The 26,641-nt window shown below is 45.8% G+C and overlaps 1 protein-coding gene across 19 annotated transcripts in view; it reads left to right on the plus strand.

Moving 5' to 3' along the window:
- UBR5 (ubiquitin protein ligase E3 component n-recognin 5) overlaps positions 1-26,641 on the plus strand; it is a 2,132,574-nt gene that overhangs the window by 1,499,856 nt on the left and 606,077 nt on the right. The gene's annotated exons all lie outside the window — the stretch shown is intronic.

Genomic DNA, 26,641 nt, shown 5'->3' on the forward strand with positions numbered 1-26,641 from the left:
GTCCCGGGGCTCTCCTCTCCACTCGGGGAGCCTCGGGGACCCGGCCGGCAGCTTCTCTGCTGCGAGGGGCGGGACTTCCGGGTTGCCTGTTTTGGGCCGCGCTGCAATTGGTCAGCCGGCCCAGTGCTTCCGGGTCGCCGCGGGCAGCGCGGCGGCTCGCTTCTTAGGCAGGCAGGCGGGGGATGAATTTACCGAGGGGTGGCCTCCCTCGTGGTAAATTACCAAAACGGGCCAAATCAGAAGCGGCAATGAGCGGGGTGGCACCCGCGCCGTCAAACCGCCACACAGGGCGATCAGATGCCGGGTGGGCACCGGCTGTGCTCTCAAAGCGCTAGCAGCGCTAGAAACGACGGGCAGGCGCTCTCCAGCGCCACAGGATGAAAACACAGCGCTCACAGCGCTAGGGCCAGAATAAAGCGCTTCCAAGCGCTATGCAGGGATTTCAGCGCTCCCCAGCGCTGAAGGGCAGAGAGCAGCGCTCTCAGGCTGCAGGGAAGGAGTCCTCAGTGCTCCCCAGCACTGGAGGACAGGACAAGGCTCCAGCAAGGGCTGGAGGCAGGCAGGGGGGGCAAGGCTGGGCCAGAGCCAGCACACTGGGTCTCCAGGCAGGGAGACACCCCAAGTGGCGGTCCTCCTGGCCCCAGCAGCAGCAACAGCCCCCTCTGGCAGGATCCAAAAGCAGAACAACATCTGTGGGGACACAGCCCCATTTTTATACAGTGCATTCCTTTGTTCAAGGGTGCAGAGTGGGGGCGGAACCAGTCGCAGCTGGTTCTTGAGTACTCTGTTTACCTCAACCACCCTCTCTATTCACTGGCAGGGCTTGGGTCATTAGACACACCACAGGGGGGCGGAGCCAGCATTGTGTGGGGAAAACCCAGCCCATCCAGGACACAGGTACACTCCTCCCACACATCACTCATGCTAATCTCCCACTCACCACCGGGCAGACCCATCCAGACTTCCTGGAGCCTGGCATGCCAGCCAGCTCCAGCCAATCACACGCCAGCACCCTCACAGCACACGTACAGCCATGTCTAAAAATGGCGCTTCGCTACTAGACACATACATGCTGCATACACCATCTCGCAGCATTCACTCTCACGAGTTCACACATACCAGACTCAAGCCTGTACACCCCACGCATCAGGAACTACCAGGGACACATACATTCCCCATGCATTCCTATGGGCGGGCAGGCCTAGCTCAGCACATGCACTCAGAGTGCGCACGCACTTTCCACTGGGACACAGTGACAGTGCGCAGAATCCAAAAATCACCATCTCCAGGTCACCATTTCAAGCAAAAAGTCTAGGGGTGAACCTGCCCTAAGGGCCAAAGTCCAACACCAACCCACAGACCCCCACAGGCGAACCAGAGACTCTGAACCAACGCATGGTAGTCCGAGAATTCACACAGTAGGCCGCCCACAGTACATGTACACCACAGCCAACATGTAAGCACAGATGAAGGGCAGCTGGCTCAGAGCACTCAGGCACTCACTTCAGGAGCTATATGTTTCGCTCTCCTGTCAGGCTCCCCCAAACCATGGTAAGAGACCCAAAATGTTCGGGGACACAGCCCCTTTAGGGTTTAGGGCTCTGCCAATCATCACAGCTGTTTCACGCTTTTGGATCCACCATCACTATGTCACACAGCCACTTCGGGGATCACCCTGCGCATGCACAGTGACTGGCGCAGGCGTAGCACCAGCAATGAGTAAAGGGGGAGAATGATGAGGAGGTAAGAAAGAGCAGGGGGCCACCAGGCAGAGCATAGGCTCCCTCTTATGTTTGCAGTTCACCCACAGTGGCTTCACTACACCCTACCGGCAGTCGCAGGGGCCATTTATTTATGCAGTTTTCTATAGCGCGGACTTTACCCAAAGGTGTCACATCGCTTTACAATAGGACCGGTTACGTTACATAAGAGGAATGTTACAAAAGTACATGTTACAGAAGCAAACGAAGAAGAGGTATAATACAGCAATATAATACAGCAATAGATGGCAGTCACTCATAAACAATGCTCCGTGTTCATGCAGCGCCGCAGCAGTGGAGCAATAGGCACTGTGCCTTGCATGCAGGCACTTACAGCATGACCTGCAGTGGCAGCCCACCAGGGAGGACACATAAAAACGCGTTGTTGAGGCGTGCGAGTTCAGGGTCTGCGAAGTGATGTTCTGCCCAATAGAAAGCAACGCATTGGCGTTGCTACAGCTCTCGATGTAACAGTTGACGAGGTATGTACAATGCGAGGTAAAAGACATGTGGTAAACGCACGCAATGAAAAGGTGCACGATGTATCGTCATACATCCCCACTGGACACACCAGCTCCGCATTCAAAGAAGAAGGACATGGTTACCTCTCACCTAAGACTGCCTTCCCCTTCCCTTTCACCTGTACCATCACCACCTCCTCCCATACCACAACATTCCCCAGCATCCTCTATCATATCAGACAATATCTGAATATATGGGGGGTAACATACCTGATCCAGCTACTCCTACAGGATCACCTGACCGGTGGGATGATTATACCATCCCAGATGTCCCAAATGTCCCTCAGGATGACATATACCCCTCAAGGCCTTCCCCACCAGAAGACACTATGGGTTTCAATCAATTAATTCACAGAGCTGCGCAATATCATGGGGTAGACATGCACACAGACCCTGTAGATGAAGACTTCCTAATACCTTTGTGTGAGAAAGTGGCTCTATATATACTGGACAATAAGGTAGTATAGTGTGTATAGAGTCCACAAACCCCAAGGGTATAACAGGTTAAAGTCAGAACTGACCTTACTCTCAAAAGTGGTAGCTTGGTCGAGCAGTAAGGCAGTACCAGAGGACAGTGTAAAGCATTTGTTGTACACACTCAGTCAGCAAAAGGTTTCACACACTCAAGGCCAATTGTTATATCCTCAGATATAGTTGTTTTATTTTTAGAACCAACAGTTATAAAAATATAATATTCAAGGTACAGGTACTCTCATGTAAATACTTTGCAGAGGAGCAATAAGTTTGTACACACAATAATTACAGGATAGCTAATAAGCAATACAGTTCTGAAACACACTCCTGCATTGAGCTCAATGGGTTTTCATAGGAAAGTACTGTGATGTATTCCTATAGGTTCTGTATCGATCCCCCTATTCCTGACCCTATTCTGGTTAACAAACTAACAAGTTAACTAGCAGCCATCCCATGAGGCAGAAAACCCCCATGATGCAGGAACCGTTATCTGATAAAGCCACACTACGGCACAGGAACGTGTTATCTGATTAGGTCATAACGCTTGCCATCTAATTAGACAAGCGATATTCCTCCAGCCCCTGATAAGGCATACGGAGTTCTCAAAACAAATCAAACCTATGGCAACCTGGGAAAAACCCTGCGGCCATTGTTTTGATTTCACCGAGAACTTCAGCAAAAGAATGTGCTAACGACCTGGTCGTATGACATCCTTATTGACGTATCTATGTCCATCCTTACGTCAATCTCGGCACCTTAAAGGTATAAATATTACCGATATTGCCCTATGCAAACACACGCGGTGGTGACGAGATCGGAGCAGCCAGACTTGCCGAAGCCCAGAGCAGAGCAGACCCCGCTGGCGCAGCCCCGCCTTCCTGACGCGCTGAGAACGAGAAGCTGTCTATTCTCCTGCCGAGAAATCCAGCTCCGGCGCTTCCGGGTAGCCCTCGCAGGCAGCCTGGAATATCGAGGCCAAAGACGAGAGATACCATCCCTCATCCATCCTAGACTCCAGGTACAGAACTGAATAACCCCTCACAGAGAATTCTTTAGTCAGTCACTTGGCAAAACAAACTTAACTTAAACTGTAACTTTCTATTCCCGCCCACGCATTAGACGTAGGTCAGGTACACGGGGTAGGCGTAGTTAGAAACACCAGTTGAGTACGAGTAGTCAAATGTATATGTGTATGTAATATATCTTATTCATTTTAAACCTTCATATGGCTTAGAAACCATATCAATGTTTTTACAGTATTATTTTATACTTCTGCTTTTAATGTATGCACTTTACTTCACCATAAGTATTGCAATAATATCGATCCATTTCTCTTGTATGAGAAAAGAGACTGATCAATAAATAACATCCTTTATTGAACACGCCCGTCTCTTCCTTTTCTCTACAATCTGATGAGACTAAGAATGCACGTACTGACCGAGTAAAATAAATTGCCTTTTGTTCACACGACTTTCGAGATACACTCTTGATTAGGGGAGAGCAAAGTTGTCATGTTCTATGGTTGTCAGAAACTAAATCCCTTCTTGTCTATCCAGGGAGGTTCAACTCCTCCTTGCCTATTCGAGAAAGTTTCTAGTGAACTCTGAGCTAGCTGGCAAACCCAAAACTTTAAGTCTAATATCGACAGTAGTAGACCTAGTTAACGTCTGGTCTAGGCCTATACTATTGAAGGTATTATTCCAATGCGCAGAGCCTATTGGGATAATAGGAACTACACTACATGGCGCCCAACGCGTTTGGAAGGGCGATAAAACTAACGTAAGACATTTAGAGTAACTCAGTCGTGCTTTTTCACTCAGACCCCTTTTTTCCCATAATACTCCAAAGACGTCTGGAGTGGGTGAAAGGTAATATCCGCCAGACCTCGCAGGAGGAAACTCCTATGTATGGTTCTTGGTTTAGTCAACGTTGAAGGATAAACCGTTCCAAAATATTGTGCATCTAATCTTTGTTTCCATAAGAAACCTGATCTGCAAACAAACAAAGTAACCATCCTGTCGGTAAAATGGTAGACAGTGATGATGAAAGAGAGGCAGTTAGATTAGCAACTGAACTCGCAGCAGCTGATACTGCACTGCAAGAAGCAGACCAGGATATAATACTCAACCCGGTCATCAAAAGGAAATCTATAACCTTAAAACTTATAGAAAATGGACTGACACCTAGAGGTGGTACAGTCATATTCGTAATTGAGGCACACGAATATCGGCAGACAGAGGTATACTATTCATGGATACATTTTCCAGCAGCAAATGCTGTAACAAAGTACTTCCACTATTACAAAAGAGAGGAACCTCCTGAAGAGTATACTCCTTTCGAGGAGGTGGAAGTACCACTTAAATTTCAAGAGCATCTGCTCTTATTTAATGGCGCCCTAAAACACAATAATCACATCACCAGGCTCGGTCCTTTAGGTAGACCAGGAGCAACGTGGCCGGTCCTAGCCGGATACACACCACATCCAGAGTTCGAAAGAATGCCTGCAGCAGATCTTTTAGTACAACTAAAACAATTAATAAAGATACATAGACAATTAGTCCAATATGTGATGCGGACTTCAACAATTCAGCCAGCAATTAAAATTCCACAGCTGACCCCTCACCAGGGGAACACAAATAAAATTACACCACAGAACATACAATCCTGCCTAGGTAAAGTACCAGCTAAACGGGAACAAATACCATTCTGGTTAGCACAAAAAATCACTCAAATAGAGGCTGTGTTTCCAGACACGACCCCGTTAGAAAAACACAGGATTCTGACTATCTGTCTTCCAATGGGAATCGCACCACACGTGGAGGACTGTGACACTTGGGGTACAGTCTTTGCTTCCATCTACACAAAAACGCACGGTGTTCCATCCATTTCGGTAATACCAGATGTGCTAAAACAAATTCAAGATGAATACGGTCCAGAACCCGCTTTAACTCTTGGTATGAAATTACTAAAAGACTTCAAGCAGGTCTCGGCTATATTATTAGCCAACATCAAGGGAGAAGCAGCAAACGTGGCGATCCGCCAGAGGTTAAAAGAGACAGATATAGCAGACCAACCAGCTGAAATTGCCAGAATCATAGAAAAATCCTATGAGGAACTAGGTAGAGATAGTTTAGGTGAAATACCAGTAAAACCACAACTGATTGAAAGTCCCGAAAAAATATTTTTAAATAATAATTCAACATCACAAAAAAAGAGCTGGGATGGAAACAAACAATCCAATCCTAAAGAAAAGAAATTCCAGTCCAGAGGAAGGTCACCTCGGCGGAGAGAAAAATCTCCGAACCAAAGACACAGGTCACCCCAGAGTGACCCCTCTGGGAAAAGATATAACCTTAGAAATAGGGATAATATAAAGAAGCCTGATAGATATCAAGACATTGATACACGTCCCTCTCAATCTTTTCAGACTTCCTCGCAGAAATCGGAAAGAAGAGGACGATCAGAACAAAGAGAAGAGCACACCAAGTCCAAAGACAAGGAACCTGCTCAGCTAAAAAAGAAATTACAATTTCCAAAAAAGAAGGTAGCCAGTATCAAGGTAGGTAACAATGCCGAGAATACTGAGGACACAACTGAAAAACGGAGAATGGGCTCAGACAATGCTAGACAGCGCAGCAGAAGTGAGCATAGCTCGCAAAGTCCTTATGAATCATCTGGAGACAGTGGACACGAATGAATATCTTCAAGTGGAAACTGCAGACACCAGAGTTAGCAAACCTCACAAAATATATGAAATAACTTTACGTATAGAGGGGGATAAGACTAGAAAAATAAGGGGACTATTTTGGGATAATCTCTCCAAGGGCTATGACATCCTTCTAGCTGAAAAAGACTGGCCACCAGAGTTTGTCAGGGATTGCCCTCATGGCGAAGAAATAATTATGCCTGCCTTCTCAAATCACATCCCAATTCATAAAAAATACACACTTGCTAGGAAGTGGGCAGTAGCCCTATCTCCTGCTTTATATAAAAATCACGTAGGATGGGATGAGGACTCTCCTCCTCACAAAATCCAGTTAAAATCACAACCTACTGCACAGAGACAGTACCCAATTAAGCAAGAAGCAAAAAAACAGGTAAAAGAAATCCTAGATCAGCTAGAATACCAGGGGGTGATTGAAACTTGCACCTCACAAATGAACAACCCTTTGTTTCCGGTCTCCAAACCAGACCATTCATATCGTCTAGTTTTGGATTACCGACACCTTAACTCATGTTGCAAAACTTTTGCAGTGCAAAACTCGCATAGTGCTGCAGTAATGAATAACATAGTGCGCAAAAAATACAAAACAACATTAGACATCTCTAATGGATTCTTTTGTCAAAACATAGCACCAGAGAGCAGATATTTGTCTGCATTCTCAATAAATGGCACTCAAAAACAATTCTGTCGGTTAGCCCAGGGGTACAAGAACAGCCCGGGAGTATTCTCAGCGAGAGTAACAGAATTACTACAAACATATGACGACGAAGCATTATCGTATGTCGACGACATATACTTAACAGATGATGACTTGGAGACTCACTTGAAGAGAGTGAACACCATAATACTTGGGTTCGCAGCAGAGGGTTACAAATTCAACTTTAAAAAATCCAGAATTGCCCATCTGACAGTCCTGTTCTTAGGATATGAATTATCAAGTGAAGGCAAAAGCCTGGCTGACAATTTTCTAGAGAAATGTGCCGTACTCCAAGCACCTAGAACACTAAAAAACCTACAGTCAATTCTAGGCTTCCTAAATTTCGGAAGAACATACATTGCAAATTACGCAGAAAGGGTCAAACCCCTTTATGATCTAATAAAACCAGATTTTAAAAGAACCAATTGGACTCAAATACACACAGAAATTCTGAGATCCTTACAAACAGACATGTTAATTAAAAAAAAATTAGAAACACGTGATAACACACGCAATCTTGTGATTCGAGTCATCCCAGGAAGATGCGGATTCACATACCTGACCTCTAATGAGGGAGAAAAGGTACCAATTGCATTCAAATCACACTTGTACACAGAAGCTGAAAAGAAATTCAGCATTAAAGAAAAAATTGTTCATGCAGTTCAAACCGCAATAGCTAGAGAAAAAGATCAAGCTGACGGTAGACATATCACAGTCAGAACAGCAGAATCAGCCTTTGAGGCATTAACAACACCGTGTAATTTACCAACAACAACATTGAATCCGGAATGGATACAATGGGTGAATTCAATCACAACGGACAAAGTATACTACTACTTTGATCCAGAACTAGAGGAACTGATAAATCTAGAATATGAAAGAACATTCCCTCTGCCAATCGACATTCTGCCCTTACGACAATACGCTTGCGTAATCTATACAGACGGACATGCTCAACCATCCGTTTGGGGAGAACAAGCATACAACCCAACATGTGAGATTACAAAAGAAGTGTGGCGCGGAGGTAAACTAAGACCTCTATTAACAAAAACACACTCAGTAGAAACTAATTCAGAACAACAGACTGAAATAATAGCATTGAAAATGGCGCTAGATAATGCGGATCGCGAATTCCCGACACTTATAGTGTCCGATTCATATTACTGCGTCAAATCATATAACAAGGATTTGCAGACATGGATTCAAAATGGTTACAAAGATGACACAGATGCAACAATAAAGCAAAAACTGCTTTGGGAACAAATAGCTCTTTTACAAAAAGAACTACCAAAGACTCACGTGACACACTCACTGAGTCATCAGCGTGATGGCGTTCACGTTGCAGGGAATTCATTGGCTGAGACAGCCACAGCGGTAGCAACTAAATCGGCTTCCTCAGTTCGAAAAAAGCGTACAGTGAAGTATATTGACGGTGAAACAATGCTGGCAGTAAAAACGTCATCAAAAGGTGACTGCTCAGCGCTACCGATCAACTATCCACTCAATTATACATACATAATCGATGCAAACTCCGTCCCTTTTGCTCGAATCCCTGGAGTGGGGGATAGAGTGATTCCAAACATGGACAGGAGAAACTTGTTAATCGCAGACGCACATATGGGCGAGGGTCTCAGACACCTCAAACTAAAAGATTCTCTGGAAGAATTACAATCAAGGTACTGGTGGCCAGGCATGAGCCTGCATCACACCGTGTTTGTCAAAAAGTGCCCCAACTGCAACAGGAATCGCAGTGGTGAGAGAAACGGTGTAATACCGTGTCGTTTCACTCCAGAAAAAATCAACAGTAAAAAGCAAGGCTTGCGATTAACATATACAGGCTAGTTTCCACTTATAATGTAGATCACCAGCCCTCGGCTGACGTCTGGACTGTTATACAAAGATTTGCGAGTCTAAATGGCATATACGCTAAGAGCATGCTACGTTTGACCATTGTTTTCACTCTAGCCCTCCAGCCTGAGGGGAAACATGGCCAAATGAGCATAGCACAGCGGGAATCTTCTCACTTCCTACCTGAGGGATACGGGATGGTGTAAAGAAAAAACCAAGGCATAAAGCAATCTATAACGGAAAGGATATTAGGTTCGGGAGCTGGGTGGGTCAAACATCTAATAAGTGTCCAACGTAGTCTAAATAACCTGCCAAGAAATTCTCTGAAGGGATTCAGTCCGTACGAATTATTATTTGGAACTAGGATGTTAATCTCTGACCTTGACAGTCAGACTTCAGTGGTAAAGGAAAAAAGCTTTGATATCAAAGATCGTTTGGCTATTTTACAGGACTTAAACGAAACAAGAAAAGACCTGAGCAACATAAAGTTGAAACAGCAGCCAACAACCACTGAAGAACCACCACCTGTCCCAGCAAGACCTGTCTGGATTCCAAAAGTCGGGGATCTAGTCAGAGAAAAGATCGCGGTAAAGAAGGAATTTGGGCCTTCTTACAGAAAAGCAGTTCCTGTCTTGTCTGTCAACGGGACAAGATCAGTAGTACTACCGCCGCTTGCTGGTAAAAAGGAGAACCGAGTTGTATCCATCGACCTGGTGAAACCACAATCATGTGGCCGATAACAAATAGTAGGCCAAGTGGACTCCCCATAAGTAGCAGAACACCAAGGTTCGCTACCAGTACAGAGGTCCTAACAAAGAGGCTAATCACATTCGAAACGCCTACAGAAGAACGACAAGGACTATGCAACAATGCAATGGAACTTAGACCTCTGAACACCCAAATAAAAACATTTAGCAGAGACACACCAACCTATAATGAAGTAACAAACGACTATGCAAGAAGCAGTAATCCTGAAGCAATTGGAACAATTGACAGAACCGCATCCGGCTACTTCATAAACTTCGATGATTCCTCCGAAGGCTTCACTGAATCAAAAACACAGCCATCAACAAAAACCTTTAAAGATAAAGTTAAAGTACTTTTGAAACAACTGAAAGAAACATATCTGATTTCTCCATGGATTGAATTTTGGGTGGGTTTTGGCGCATTTATCCTCATACTTTGGCTCATCATGGTACTAACTTTGGGACGCTTCATTGAGGGAAAATATGCTAAAATGGACACAGCAAGTCAGAAAATCAACTTGATCCTCAAACCACACACATCTTCACACGTCGAGAAAAGAGAACTTTCTTCAGTCAACTTCACAGCCAATCCTATACCGGGTGGGGTAGCATGGGACAACACTGACTACGAAATCTATGGTCCGGTTGAAATCCTGAAATATCCACACCAAATTAAAATCTCATTGAGTGACTTCGTAAAACCAAGCACATTTGCTGATGATTGGGACTTTGAAAGTATAAACAATATGATGTCTGACTTAGTGATGTCTGCTAAATTTACCAAACATGATTATTTGCAGGGTTCTACAAATTATGATAGTATGTACTGTTATAACCACTATGGTAACCATTTTCTACATAGATCTGCACAACCTAGAAATGTTTTAAATTATAATCAATGGGAACATTGTGCAACCCCTCCAAAAGGAAGCTCAAGAACCGTTTATGACAAATATTCATACTTTTCAGGTTTTAACATAAGTAATGCTGAAGCATTTTATTTCAAATTGTCAAATAAGACAGGGACAAAGACCATGATAACCAACACAAAATTGATATATTCAGACTCATTCTTTGAACAAATGAATACTTTTGGTTTTGATTATTGGGACAAAAATGTTGAATTGAAAAGTGTTTGGGGCACAAGAGAATGGCAAGTACAGGGTATAGAATCTTTGTTTAGAGCCTGCATGATCCCAGAACAAATTATATTTTTAAATGACACTGTTCAACAAACTACCTGTCTTGGCTTAGCCAAAATCAAAGACTTAAATAAACCGTCTATTCCAAAACCAACAATGAACAGCAATAGCTCTACAGATGAGGAGATAGACGTAAATTATGTATTAAACCAAAACAGAACACATCCTGATTGGAAACAGTGGTTGATCTGGCCCACAGATACTAATAACTGTCAAGACAGATTCCTGAACAAAACACAGGGGTTCAAAATGACCAGGCCAGACCCTAGATATCCCCAAAGACATCACCCAGGGATAATAACCACCTACAGTGTGGGCAAATTATGCCTTCAATGGCTACAAACTTCCACACTGGCAGAAATTAAGCAACACCTAACTTTACTTACTGATGGTGCTGACTTGCGTGATTTCACTATGGGACCACGCAAACAGCGTCAAAAGCTTTTCATAGCAGCCTCTGTATATGCAGCATGCAATGAGGCCTGGAAGGTTACTCAAATTGAGACAGCAGAAAGGATACGGGAAATTGACCGTATTAATTTGGAAAAATCACTTTCTGTAGTGGACAATGGGTTAATGACTCTGTCCTCCAGAATTTTTTCATTGGACAGCATTGTGTCTTCAGCAATCGACATAATATCGCAAGACTTACTGTTGTTACAACACGGTCAGTCTCAATTGCGTTCTATTGTACAGCTTGGCTGGACGTTACAAAATCTGCGTTCAGGCTATGTGCCTTGGCGTTTAATCAACACAACGTCACTTTTCAATATCTTTAACCTTACTGATAAACAAATCAGTATGGCCCAGAAAGGTGCTGATTATACAATCCTGAGCATTGAGAAACTCGAAAGATTACCAGTGACAATTTCAGAACGACCTGTCAGTGAATGGATAATACATGGGATAATTAATATTCCAATATCAACCTTCAGGTTTCAATACTGCCAAAAATATATACAGGCTGGCATGTACGAAAAATTGGGAAAAGGGTACATTAAAACAACATGGAACTTGCCCTATTCACATGCATGTGTCAGTAATAAAGGACAGAAAGTGTTTCTTAGTGGCAATAATTGTGCGATGTCACTAAGCGGTACACTTCTGTGTAATGGAATTAGTTTGCATGGAGCCTGTGAAGGGAACTCAAATAACCTTTCATGTCACCAGCTAGGCACACCTGCGACAGAGATAGAACCATTCTTTCAAAGACTCTATAATGGGAGTTACATTCTAATTGTGGATCGCAGATGTTGTAGTCTTATGCCCGGGACTCCTTATCTCGTAACTACGACTGCGAAAGTCAAGTGCTGTGGACGCTTATTGTTCCCCAGCTCCCTTCCAGACAGGGAGGCAAGGGCATGGCCCAACTTGAAAATTACATCTATTCGAATAGATACTTTAAGCAGAATGAAAACAGTGCTTCTTCAGACGCCGACAAGGCTCACGTCATCAAAAGAAACGTATGATCTCCTAGTCGCAAGGACGACTGCAGAGATACATTCATTGTTATCGACTAATTCCCCCATACATTTCGCAGAAATCCTGAATGAAATCTTAAATATTTCTGATACCAGTGGAGTCTCAAAAGTATTTAAGACAGTATTTTCGATGGCATTAACACCATTCAAAGCCATACTGGGTATTTTTCCAGATTTCGTCCATTCGATTTTTGGCGGACTTCCCCTCATTTTAGGACTAATTGCAGGAATCCTATTATTGGTCCTTTATTTCGTTATGGCAAACCATGTCACAGACAAAACACCTGCGACAAGGGAAGAAACAATCCTAGCCATTGGATACCGGGACCGGATATCAAAAATCCTGGGACTATCCCGGCTTAGAGACCTGAACATGACTTGGTTTCTTTCATTTCGACCAATGTGGCATCGATGTGTTTTACCTGTATTAAGGTGCCTGCTATGCGGAGAAGAATGCGTGTTAGACACCTGTCTGACACTACAATCGGATGCGCCAATGGATGCAGAAACATTGTTGAGTCCAACAAAGGCTCATGCTTTGTGCTGCCCTCAACGCCTACCAATCCTGATGACGGCATTCGTGGAAGCTTCACCACTACGATTAGGGGGTAGTGAAGTTCAAAATGAAAGCAGCATCGATCAGGTACGACCTTCTGTCAGCAATCCAAATCAGAATGTCAATGGAGACAATCATGCGCACGAATGCATGGTTACACCTATTTCCGAGTTAGTGGAACTCTCCCAGGAAGCTGTTGACAACTTTTTCGAGAGTCTAAATGATATGATGATCTCACCAGAGCAGAAATAGAGACTTTTGAGCAAGCTCGTACACGGCGTTCCCTGAATTTGGCCTTCAACTAGAAAAGCAAAATACCATGAACATTTTTCCCTCCAGTTCACGGACAGCAATTTTTACAGCAGCCCCAAAATATTTTTGCATATTTTTCGGGACACTATCTTCTGCTTAAAGTAAGAACTATTCTTAGAGAACTAAGATTTCTACCTTTTAGATAGCTTATAGACATTAGCTGCCCGCTGGTATGTTCATAATTATTTTGTTCTGTGATGGAATGGTCTCGAACTTTTTTCTGTATTAAGAGCCATTTCATGTGTAAATTCTCATATACCATTTAGCAATAATGTATACATATGCGTGATTACTTTAGCATTATTTCACAGCTTGAGTGCATACAATACATGTACATGCTTTTTTTCCGTATATTTGATAATTTCAAAATGCATTTATGTATTTTGGGGTGGTAAGGTATACACGATACTCTACCGTATGTTTTACTATGCATAGATTAGTAAATATGTCCATAGTTAGCGTGGAGTGGGTGTGATGTATTCCTATAGGTTCTGTATCGATCCCCCTATTCCTGACCCTATTCTGGTTAACAAACTAACAAGTTAACTAGCAGCCATCCCATGAGGCAGAAAACCCCCATGATGCAGGAACCGTTATCTGATAAAGCCACACTACGGCACAGGAACGTGTTATCTGATTAGGTCATAACGCTTGCCATCTAATTAGACAAGCGATATTCCTCCAGCCCCTGATAAGGCATACGGAGTTCTCAAAACAAATCAAACCTATGACAACCTGGGAAAAACCCTGCGGCCATTGTTTTGATTTCACCGAGAACTTCAGCAAAAGAATGTGCTAACGACCTGGTCGTATGACATCCTTATTGACGTATCTATGTCCATCCTTACGTCAATCTCGGCACCTTAAAGGTATAAATATTACCGATATTGCCCTATGCAAACACTCGCGGTGGTGACGAGATCGGAGCAGCCAGACTTGCCCCAGAGCAGAGCAGACCCCGCTGGCGCAGCCCCGCCTTCCTGACGCGCTGAGAACGAGAAGCTGTCTATTCTCCTGCCGAGAAATCCAGCTCCGGTGCTTCCGGGTAGCCCTCGCAGGCAGCCTGGAATATCGAGGCCAAAGACGAGAGATACCATCCCTCATCCATCCTAGACTCCAGGTACAGAACTGAATAACCCCTCACAGAGAATTCTTTAGTCAGTCACTTGGCAAAACAAACTTAACTTAAACTGTAACTTTCTATTCCCGCCCACGCATTAGACGTAGGTCAGGTACACGGGGTAGGCGTAGTTAGAAACACCAGTTGAGTACGAGTAGTCAAATGTATATGTGTATGTAATATATCTTATTCATTTTAAACCTTCATATGGCTTAGAAACCATATCAATGTTTTTACAGTATTATTTTATACTTCTGCTTTTAATGTATGCACTTTACTTAACCATAAGTATTGCAATAATATCGATCCATTTCTCTTGTATGAGAAAAGAGACTGATCAATAAATAACATCCTTTATTGAACACGCCCGTCCCTTCCTTTTCTCTACAATCTGATGAGACTAAGAATGCACGTACTGACTGAGTAAAATAAATTGCCTTTTGTTCACACGACTCTCGAGATACACTCTTGATTAGGGGAGAGCAAAGTTGTCATGTTCTATGGTTGTCAGAAACTAAATCCCTTCTTGTCTATCCAGGGAGGTTCAACTCCTCCTTGCCTATTCGAGAAAGTTTCTAGTGAACTCTGAGCTAGCTGGCAAACCCAAAACTTTAAGTCTAATATCGACAGTAGTAGACCTAGTTAACGTCTGGTCTAGGCCTATACTATTGAAGGTATTATTCCAATGCGCAGAGCCTATTGGGATAATAGGAACTACACTACAGTACAGTTAATTACTTTATGGATTACTTTGATAGTTCCAGGACTAGGTCTTAGATTCAGTCCTGGGGTCTAAGCTGAAACCAGATTAGCAAAAACGTTTTAGTTACTGTGATGAATTTTCCTGAATATTAAGCTGTTTTAAAAGTTCACACTTGGAAACTTTTCAAGGTGATTCTGACAATGTTATTCAATGGGAGGAAATTCAAGTTACAGGTAAAGTACGATCACGTTACTTTTGTAAACCAGCACTAGTCTCCTAGGGCCAGCACTGGGGGCTTAACTCAAAACAGGTAGGTAATTGCATTTCAGTATTTCGTACGATTTTTAAAGAATATTTGCAGTTTTCAAAAGTAGTCACTTCGAAGAAATTTCATAGAAAAGCAGACAATGGGTTCCTATGGAGAAAATACAGGTTACTAGTAAACCCGCTAGGGATTACTTTTGCGGTTCAGTACTGGGCTGAAAGGTACAGTACTGGCTTCTCTCCTGATCACAGGTGAGTATTTTCGAATTCGGACTTAGGCTGATTTTATAGGAATATTTTCAGTTTTCAAAACTCCACACTTGGAAAATTTTCGAGTAAAAATGGGTCAATGTTATCCAATGGCAGGTAATTGAATTACCGGTTTCCAGGTGAGTACTTGGTTGGTGAAGTTAGTGTAGGAAGGTAGATCCCTGACTATGGTTGCCCCCAACTTTTTGCCTGGTGTTTTGCTGGTTTTCTGACTTAGTTGACCTGGGGCCCTGCTATTCAGGACCCCAGGCCCACTGCTCTCTCTGTTAAAATGGATTCCATGTACCCTAGGTACATATCCGATTGGATACGGAGTCACCTTATTAATCCCTGTACAGTATACCTTAGGTATCCAGGGCATAGGTGTACCCAGGGCCTACCAGGGGCTGAAGCATGTATTATGCCACCCCTGGCTGGCCATCCAAAACTGACACAACTGGCTGCTTGACAGCTGGGGCAAGGTGGTGTAATCACCCTTTGCTGTAGATATAGTATACCTATATCTAACACCGAAAATGGACACACAGATCTCCTATCAGTCACTCCTATGGCAGGCCTTAACAATCCTGAAGGCAGAGTGCTTGGAATCGTGTAATATGGTGCTCTGGCATGAGCTGAGCCTGTCTGCGGCTTTCGGGAGCTATCCCTTAGCCGTTTCCATGATAGCGTCAGACCATATACTCTTAAGTGCCTCATAATCCTCGCGGTTATGGTAACTTTGGTCTGACATTATCTAAACATGTCGTGTAAGGTGTCATACGCTTTGGAATACTACCCCCTCGCCAGTTCTGGCGTCGGGGGTAGCATTCCACCCCTCTAGAGGGAGAAGACATGTTGGTAGCCTGTAACCCCGGTTAAAGTTGAACATAGCCTCAGCTCCACAAAATGGATGCTGCCACCGAGACACAAGTCTGCCCTCCTGCTGCTGAGAGTCCTTCCAGTGCGGGAGGCTTGGACAAAGGGTTTCCTGTCAGGGGCGGTGCTAGCACCATCCCAGACAGGGTTATGTGTATCCCAGGTAGGCAGGGCGTGAGAGGAAGGTGACTGCAAGTGGCACCCCGGTGCTCACTGTGCATAGGCCGGCTCAAACCAGTTCCTGGGGCACACCAGCCCCTGAGCTGGGGAGAGACCGGACAAAGGAGAGGGGTGTAACCACCCCCCTCCTGGTCCCACCCATGGGCAGGACCTAGTCGCGTGCCAGCCCCCTTTTTGAGAATAAAGGTAGGAGCAGGCCCCCTTCCCAAATTGGATAATTCTGAATCTTGACTCCTTTCCACGAAAGAACTCTTGAACTACTTCTGAAGACTCTCCCTTGTGGCTAAGGAGTAGCCACCCTGCACCCGCAGGCACCATCCAAGCATCGCGGTTTGCTGTAAGTCTCTCCTCCGGATCAAGACTGCCCAGCTCGACGAGAACCGGCTTCCCTGGCACCTCTGACCTCTACCTGCATCATCAGCCCAGCTGAGATTCGTGGGTGTGACGAGACCTCGAGGGACCGGCCATCTTCAAGACTGCACGACGCTTGCCCAGCACGACCGCCGAGGGATCCTCGAGTGAGTGCTTTGGGGTTTGAGAAGCCCCGACCCTGAGCAGCTTCAGCACCGAAGTCCAGCCCCCCAGCATCCACGAGATCTGCGTGGGGCCCTTCTGCTCTTTGCTGCTCACCGCGTTGTCCAGGTCACTTGCCCGTTGGCTAGTGGCCCTTCTGACGACAAACCACGACGACAACACCGCTGGTCTGGTTGCTCCAGACTGGCCCTTGCTCCCCTCCAACAGAGGAGCACCCCGGACCCTCCTGGTCCACTCCAGACGCCATCTTGAGTCCACCGCGTGGGCTTGCATTTGCCAAGAGTTGTTGCCCCAATCCTGGGTCCAGCGACGTCGACCGCAGACACCTGCGTGAGACAGCTCGCACCTCCATCCTGGTCGCCGACAACGCCTCCTGGTCCGAGAGACTGCAGAGCCCAGCGTCGCCCACTCACCTGGTCGAGGTGACTTCGCTCGGTGCCATCCTGGTGCCCACCTAATCACTGGCTAGTGATTCAGGACTTGGTCCCCTCTGCTTACAGGTATCCATCTTCATTGATCCAGGCTTGGATCACATCGAACTTCATCACTGGTCGCCTGCCAGCAACTTCTTCTTTCAGGCTCCATAGACTGCAACGAGGATTCCAGACGTCTTTTCAGACCTATGCAGCCGCAGCCCCTGGGCTAGGTAACCTGAGCATTTCGGTGCTCCAGCATAGCTTAACTATCTAAGTGTCCAGATCCTTTTTCGTTTTCAGCCTATCTAGTCTGATTCGTCCGATAACTGTAACTTTGCATTTACTAGCCTCCATAGACTTTGTTCCGCATCCCGCGTGAGAGTGCACACTCTGCACCCGATCTCCCTAGGCCTCCTGCTCGTAATCTAAAGGTTCAGTAGTCTAGTCCTAACGAGCCACTGCAGCCACTCAGCCCAGATGTGGATTGTAGGTTTGGGTTTTGGAGGGCATCTCTAAGATGCCCTCTCGTGCATTTTACCTTAAATCCCACACTGGCATCAGTGCGGGTTTAATGTGCTGAGAAGTTTGGTACCAAACTAGTCAGTCTTCAGTGTAGCCATTATGGTGCTGTGGAGTTAGTAATGACAACCTCCCTGCACCATATACTCTTAAATCGCATCACTGCACTTACAGTGCCCAGGAATTGCCCTGGGTACTATAGGGGCACAGGGCTCATGCATCTGTGCCCTCACCTACGGCATAGGGCACCCAGCTAGAGGGGTGACTGAAGTATGCCAGGGCAGTGGGTTCTGTGGGCATTGCACACAGGGATGTGTGCCATGTAGACTCTTGTTTTAGTTCTGTATTCAGGCACACAGCCTGCAAAGGCAGTGTGTGGGTTCCAGGGTACAGGGCCCCTGAGGGTGGCACAATAAGTGCTGCAGCCCTCAGGGGTCTTCTCTGGTCACCATGCCCTGCGTACCTAGGGTACCATTTACTAGGGGCTGACATGTGGCCAGAGGTGCCAATTGGGTATTTTGTTTCAGCATAGCTTTTCTTTTTAGGGAAGGAACACAGGCCCTGGGTACCCGATTGGCAGGGACCCAGGGCACACCCAGTCAAGCACATCAGCAGTTCAGAAAAAAGTGGGGGCATACCAAGGCAAGAAAGTATGCCACTTTCTCACACTTTGATAATGCACAAAGGTTCTCATCCACTTTACCAATGCTTAAAGGAGTGATTAAGCATGCTCCTGAAGTCTTCAAGGACCCAGTCAGAACTCCGGTCATTAACCCTCGTGTAGAGAAAAAATATAAAGCTGCCCCCTTAGACCCAGCATATATTAAAGGTCCAGTACCGCTAGACTCACTTGTAGTTTCCAATGCACGCAAGAGAGCAAACTCACAAACATCAAGGGAAGCTCCACCACCAGATAAAGAGTCTAAGCTACTTGACGCATCAGGGAAAAGAACGGCGTCTCAAGCAGCAAACATGTGGCGTATTGCCAATACACAAGCATTATTAGTCAGATACGACAGGGCACATTATGACGAATTAGAAGAATTAATGAGGCACCTCCCTGATAAATACAAGGATAGAGCAAATGAGCTCATCCAAGAGGGGAAAAACATTACAAACACCTCTATTCGGTGTGCACTTGATGCAGCAGATACTGCCTCTAGGGAAGTTAACACCAGCATTTTATTACGTAGACATGCCTGGCTACGCATATCAGGGTTCAAGCCTGAAGTACAAAGTGCCATTCTTAATCAACCCTTTGATGAGCAACACTTATTCAGACGTAACGTAGATGTATCACTTGAAAAAATGTAAAAGTATGCAGATACCGCCAAATCTATGGGAGCCCTGCAGTCGCAGGCTCCCAGACGTTCATTTTGACGCTCATCCTATCGAAGTGCCACCAGGGGATACTGTTCAGATACACCTTCTACCTCATACAAAACCCCTACACAGTCCACTTACGGCAAGGGCTACCAAAGGGGTGGTTACAGGGGTAACAATAACAAAGGCAGAGGTAAAAATAACAACTCCCGCTCTGTCTCTACCCCTGCCCAATGACTCCCTTCCCCCGCCGCATTCCACTCCTGTCTGGGGAAGACTTCAACTATACCAGCCAGCCTGGGAAAACATCACATCAGACAGGTAGGTGTTCCAAATAATTCGATCAGGTTACTGTCTAGAACTAACATCCACCCCCCCAAACATACCACCCAAGCAGCGTCCAATGTCACAAGAACATTTAACACTGCTCAGACAGGAGGTAATATCCCTCCTGCAAAAATATGCAATAGAGATCGTTCCAGAAAAACAAAGGAGTATACTCCCTATATTTCCTAATACCAAAGAAGGATGGATCTCTAAGACCCATCCTAGACCTTAGACCTCTAAACATTTACATACAGTCGGATCATTTTTACATGGTCACACTCCAACAAGTCCTTACACTTCTGGTACTAAACGACTTTCTTGTCACCCTAGATCTCAAGGGCACCTACTTCCATATTCCCATCCACACGGCGCACAGAAAATATCTCAGATTTGTGCTAGACGGGAAGCACTACCAGTTCAAAGTGCTCCCATTCGGAGTCACAACAGCGCCAAGGGTGTTTACAAAATGCCTAGCAGTAGTAGCTGCACACTTAAGACGACAACACATTCATGTCTTCCCATATCTAGACGACTGGCTCATAAAAGCCAGCTCATACAGCCAGTGTGTACAACACACTCACGCTACTATTCAACTGCTTCACGATTTGGGATTCACAGTAAATCACATCTGCAACCCTCGCACATACAACAGTATTTCGGCGCTACAATAAACACCCAACTAACAGTAGCTTATCCCTCTCCAGCCAGGATAACAAGTCTACAAACTCTCCCAACAAAATTCAAACCGCAACACTCGCTACCAGCTCGAGTGTTCATGCAGCTCATAGGAATTATGGTGTCTTGCATATTTGTAGTACCTCACGCAAGGCTGCAAATGCGTCCACTTTAAGAGTGCCTAGCACGCCAATAGAACCAGGCTCAAGGTCAACTAACAGACCTAGTGTTGGTAGACGGTCGGACTCCTCGTTCTCTGTAATGGTGGAACACCAAAAACCTTTCAAAAGGGCGACCGTTTCTAGAGCCAGTTCCTCAAATAGTCATGACAGCGGACGCATCGCTCTCCGGCTGGGGAGCTCACCTACTGCATCACACCATGCAAGTCAGGTGGACACCGCAACAAAAGTTACTCCACATCAACCACTTGGAGTTGCTAGCTGTGTTTCTAGCCCTAAAAGCTTTTCAAACTCGGGTCTCAGGCAAAGCTGTCTTAGTCCGCACAGACAATATGACAGCTATGTACTACATAAACAAACAAGGTGGAACACACTCTCTGCAGCTCTCTGTTAGCACAGCAGATATGGAGATGGGCTATGCCATTAAAGATCTTCCTCTTAGCCCAACACGTTCCAGGAGTACAAACCACTATGGTAGATCTGCTAAGTCGACAAACACAGCAGATCCACGAGTGGGAACTTCATCCGCAAGTTCTTCATCCGTTCTTTCAAATGTGGGGACAACCTCAGATAGACCTCTTCACCACCCATGAAAATGCAAAATTCCCAAACTTTGCCGCCAGATACCCACACCCATTGTCCTTAGGCAATGCGATATGAATGAACTGGTCAAAACTATTTGCGTACGCTTTTCCTCCTCTCCCACTACTTCCGTTAGTGGTACGCAAACTACAGCAACATTCCCGGACGCTCATTCTAGTCGCTCCAACTTGGGCCAGACAACTGTGGTACACCACGCTGTTGCAGATGTCTGTAGTACCACACCAAAAACTAAACCTATCTCCACGTCTATTAACACAGAACCATGGAGAGATCAGACACCCGGACCCAGTTCAGCTCAACCTAGCGATCTGGCTTCTGAGGTCATAGAGTTTGGTTACCTTAACCTTCCTCCAGAATGTATGAACGTTATCAAAGAAGCTAGACGTCCCACCACTAGAGCATGTTATGCTGCTAAGTGGAAACGGTTTGTCTTCTACTGCCAAAACAACCAAATAAATCCTTTAGACGTGTCTATTCAACACATCATAGGATACCTATTACACCTTCAAAAGTGTAACTTAGCCTACACATTTATCAGACTACACCTCGCTGCCATTGCAGCATTCTTACAAAATAGGCAACATCTATCTCTTTTTAGAGTACCAGCTATAAAAGCTTTCATGGAAGGACTCAAAAGGATCATTCCTTCCAGAACGCCACCTGCACCAGTGTGGAACTTAAACATTGTTTTCACAAGAATAATGGGACCCCCCTTTGAACCATTACATAAATGTGAATTGCAATTCCTAACCTGGAAAGTTCCTAGTAGCTATTACTTCTCTCAGAAGAGGTAGTGACCTACAAGCATTTATAATTCAAGAACCCTTTCTGCAAATGCATCATAACAAAGTGGTTCTTTGTACTAATCCTAAATTCCTTCCTAAAGTCATTTCGACATTCCATCTAAATCAATCAGTTGAGCTGCCCGTATTCTTCTCGCAGCCTCAAACAGTCGCAGAAAGAGCTCTACACACCTTAGATGTCAAAAGAGCATTACTGTACTATATCGAAAGGACACAAACTTTTCGTAAAACAAAACAACTTTTTGTGTCTTTTTCACCGCCACATAAAAGCAACCCCGTATCAAAATCAGGGATCGTTAGATGGATTGTTAAATGCATACAAATATGCTACCACAAAGCCAAACGTACATTAACAATTCCTCCAAAAGCCCATTCTACAAGGAAGATAGGGGCTTCAATGGCATTTTTAGGGAACATTCCCCTAGAAGATATATGCAAGGCAGCTACATGGCTTACACCGCACACATTCACAAAGCATTACTGTGTAGATGTGTAAACTAAACAACAAGCCACTGTGGGCCAGGCTGTACTAAAAACACAGTTTTAAACTACTGCAACAGATACTGGTGGTCGCCGCTAGGTGTGGGTACTGCTATACAATCTATGCACAGTGTGTAATCTGCAGCTCATATGCCTCGAATGGAAAATGCTACTTACCAGTATGCATTTGTTCTTGGAATGTAGAGCTGCAGAGTTACACACGCCCACCCGCCTCCCCGGCTACCTTTATCTGTTCCCTTATTATCTTAATTAGATACAAATCACATGGACATCACTACCTTTTATACAGCTCCATCACTTACCTAATGTCGAAAAACAATCTGGGGATGAGCCAATGCCCATGCGCAGTGTCATCCAAAGGAGGAGTCACCTATCCTGTGACTTCCAAAGACTTTTCTACGACAAAACACACTGCAAACATCCGGGCCCAACCACTAGGTGGCCATCTATGCACAGTGTGTAACTCTGCAGCTCTACATGCCAAGAACAGATGCATACTGGTAAGTAGCATTTTCCTTTCTTGTTATGAGTTCTCTCATGTAATTACTTTGCAAAGGAGCAATAAAGTTTGTGCACACAATTAATACAGTATTGACAGTAAGCAACATAATCCTAAAACACACTATAGCATTGAGCTCAATGGGTTTTCAACATGTAAGTACAGTTGATTACTATATAGATTGCTTTGATAGTCCCAGGACTAGATCCTAGATTCAGTCCTGGGGTCTAAGCTGAAACCAGATTAGCAAAAACGTATCAGTCACTGTAGTGAATTTTCATGAATATAAAGCGGTTTTAAAAGTTCACACTTAGAAACTTTTCAATGTAAATCTGACAATGTTATTCAATGGGAGAAAATTCAGGTTGCAGGTAAAGTATGATCGTGTTACTTTTGTAATCCAGCACTGGTCTCCTAGGGCCAGCACCGGGGTCTTAACTCAAAACAGGTAGGTAATTGCGTTTCAGTATTTAGTGTGATTTTTAAAGAATATTTCAAGTTTTCAAAAGAAGACAGAATACATTTCGTAGAAAAGCAGACAATGGTTTCCTATGAAGAAAATACAGATTACTAGTAACCCCGCTAGGGATTACTTTTGTGGTTCAGTACTGGGCTGAAAGGTACAGTACTGGCTTCTCCCCTGATCACAGGTGAGTACTTCGGAATTCGGACTTTGGCTGATTGTATGTGAATATTTTCAGTTTTCAAAACTTCACACTTAAAAAATTTTCGTGTCAAAATGGGTCAATGTTATCCAATGGCAGGTAAGGAAATTACCGGTTTCCAGGTGAGTACTTAGTTGGTGAAGTTGAGGTTCAGGGCATAGACTCAGGGGTCCCCCAGGGTCAGGTAAGTACAGTAAGTTCAATCCTAGCGACACAGGGGCGGCCGGGTGCAGAGGTAGGTAGGCCCAATGATATCCAATGAGGGAAGGGGGGCCTTCGGTTGGTGGCTGCTGGCTAGCAGGCCACGCGACTGTGGGAGCTGGGCTCCAGGTCACTTGCTCAGGGCAAGGGGGAAGTAGGATAGGACACAGGGGTCACAACCAGCGGCACTTGGGCGGCTGGGTGCAGGGTGCTTTTGAGCCATCGGGCGCTTAATGTTATCCAATGGGAAGGGTCAAAAAGGAACAAAGGCTGCAGTCTCGGGGACGGAGACTCTCCAGGGGCGACCAGCACTTCGAGAGGTAAGTTGGGATCTTGGAGCACAGGTAGGTACCCCAAATGGAGGCACAGGAGGCTGTAGGGTGCCGGGTGCAGGGGTGTCGGAAAAGCTTACCCTCATCCGGTCGCGGTTGGGTGGCCCCTGGTTTCTGAGTCTGCAGGCATCGGCTGGTTCGTCGAGGAGGGTCTTTGGGCACTGGACTTCGGGTCCCAGTCGCCGGGGGACGTCCTCGTGGTCTTGTTTCGGTTGGGCCCGGCCCGGGCTCGGCGGGTGCAGAGTGGGCTGGTTCGGAGCTTCCTGGCTGGCACCAGGGGAGTTTTTGCAGCAGAGCCTCTGCTGATGGGGAGTCCCAATCTTCAAGAGGGTCAAGGCAGGCAGGTCCTCTAGGTGTCTCAAGGTTGCTGTCCGCAGGAGTCGCCGGGTTTTAGGCAGGAGCAGGTTCCAGGATCAACAGGCCGGTAGGGCTGGGGCCAAGTCAGTTGTTGTTTTCCTGTTAGAAGCTGCACAGCGGGTCTTCTTCTTCTTGATCTTCTTTATTCTTTTTGGTATCGGAATCTGAAGAAGGAAGGTTCAGGGAGCCCCTAAATACTAAATGTAAGGGCGTTACAGGTAGGGCAAGGACAGGGACCAATGGGTCCCTGTCCTGGGGTGAGTACACCCCCTAGCCTGCTCCTCTCCTGTGGGAGGGGGGCAGGAGCCTAGCTGGAATTGGGCAGGGCTCCCCATCTACAAGATGGCCGGAGACTGGGGTCGTGCTTCACCTCGCCTCTTCCACCTGAGGGGTGGAGTTGGCAAAGGTTGGCACACCCTTCCTGATGTACTTTTTCCCGCCAGTCTTCCCGCCAGAGTGGGGGTTAGAACTGGTGGGGGCCAGTTTCTGGGTACAGCAAATGGTGTGGATAAGCTCTCAGAGGCGACATGCCTTTGAAACTTCCCCTCCCTGCCCATCCTGGGGGAGGAGACCTAGCACCTCACCCCGGATGTGCATTGTTGCAGGCCCAGGAGAGCGGGGGCTCCCCACCCAGGGGTACAGCAACATGTCTGCTGTGTGGCAGCCTCTGCAGCCACTCAGCCCAGACGTAGATTATAGGTTCGGGTTTTGGAGGGCATCTCTAAGATGCCCTCTGGTGCATTTTACATTAAATCTCTCACTGGCATCAGTGCGGGTTTAATGTGCTGAGAAGTTTGGTACCAAACTTGTCAGTCTTCAGTGTAGCCATTATGATGCTGGGGAGTACGTAGTGACAACCTCCCAGCACCATATACTCTTAGTAGCATCACTGCACTTGCAGTGCCCAGGAATGGCCCTGGTTACTAAAGGGTCATAGGGCTCATGCACCTGTGCCCTCACCTCTGGCATAGGGCACCCAGCTAGAGGGGCGACTGAAGTATGCCAGGGCAGTGGGTTCTGGGGGCATGGTACACAGGGGTGTGGGCCATGTCGACTCTTGTTTTAGTTATGTACTTAGGCAATCAGCCTGCAAAGGCAGTGTGTGGGTGCCAGGGTACAGGGCCCCTGAGGGTGGCACAATAAGTGCTGCAGCCCTCAGGGGTCTTCTCTGGCCACCATGCCCTGGGTACCTAGGGTACCATTTACTAGGGGCTGACAGGTGGCGAGAGATGCCATTTGGGTCTTTTGTTTCAGCATAGTTTTAGTGAACGAACACAGGCCCTGGGTACCTGGTTGGCAGGAACCCAGGGCACACTCAGTCAAAGCACATCAGCAGTTCAGAAATAAGTGGGGGCATACCAATGCAAGAAAGATGGCACTTTCTCACAAATGTCACCTGGGAAAGTTGGTGATCAGAAGGCTCTGGTCTCCGGTGGAGCCCTGGCTTCACATCAACTTGCTGGAGTTGCAGGACATTCTCTTGGCGCTGTACTCCTCCAGCTGTAGTGTGTGTGCACGTGTGTGTGTGTGTATGTATATTGAAACTCAGTGTGCAAAGAAACCATGTTCCTGCCTAAAAACTACAGGGTTCCAACCATGCCGCAGCTGTCCGATACAGGTGTCAGTGCACATCCTGCATGAGATGTGCCTTTGGTGTTTCCCCGTTGCCTGTTTTGTCATCTAAAAAAGCCCCAAATTAGAGATGTGCACACTGGTACCGACATTTGTATTGTGCTCCGCGTCTGAGGGCGGGGAAAGATTCGAGCAAGATAATGTCGGCGCACAGAAGTGGTGCTTCTATCTAGCCCTGCTCTGTTATTTCTAATGCTAAAAGAAGCCTATGCAGAGCAGTGTGGCGCCACCTAGTGGCTTGCTGGAGCACTACCATGAAAAGTTTCTGGATTTAGTCTGGTGCCCAGTGGATTTTCTGAAGTGGAGAAGTCTGTGGTCATAAAGACTATTCAACAGAACGAGCTTTGCCGGAGGTAAGTAAA

Source organism: Lissotriton helveticus, chromosome 4_1, assembly GCF_964261635.1.
Source record: "Lissotriton helveticus chromosome 4_1, aLisHel1.1, whole genome shotgun sequence".
Lineage (NCBI taxonomy): Eukaryota > Metazoa > Chordata > Amphibia > Caudata > Salamandridae > Lissotriton > Lissotriton helveticus.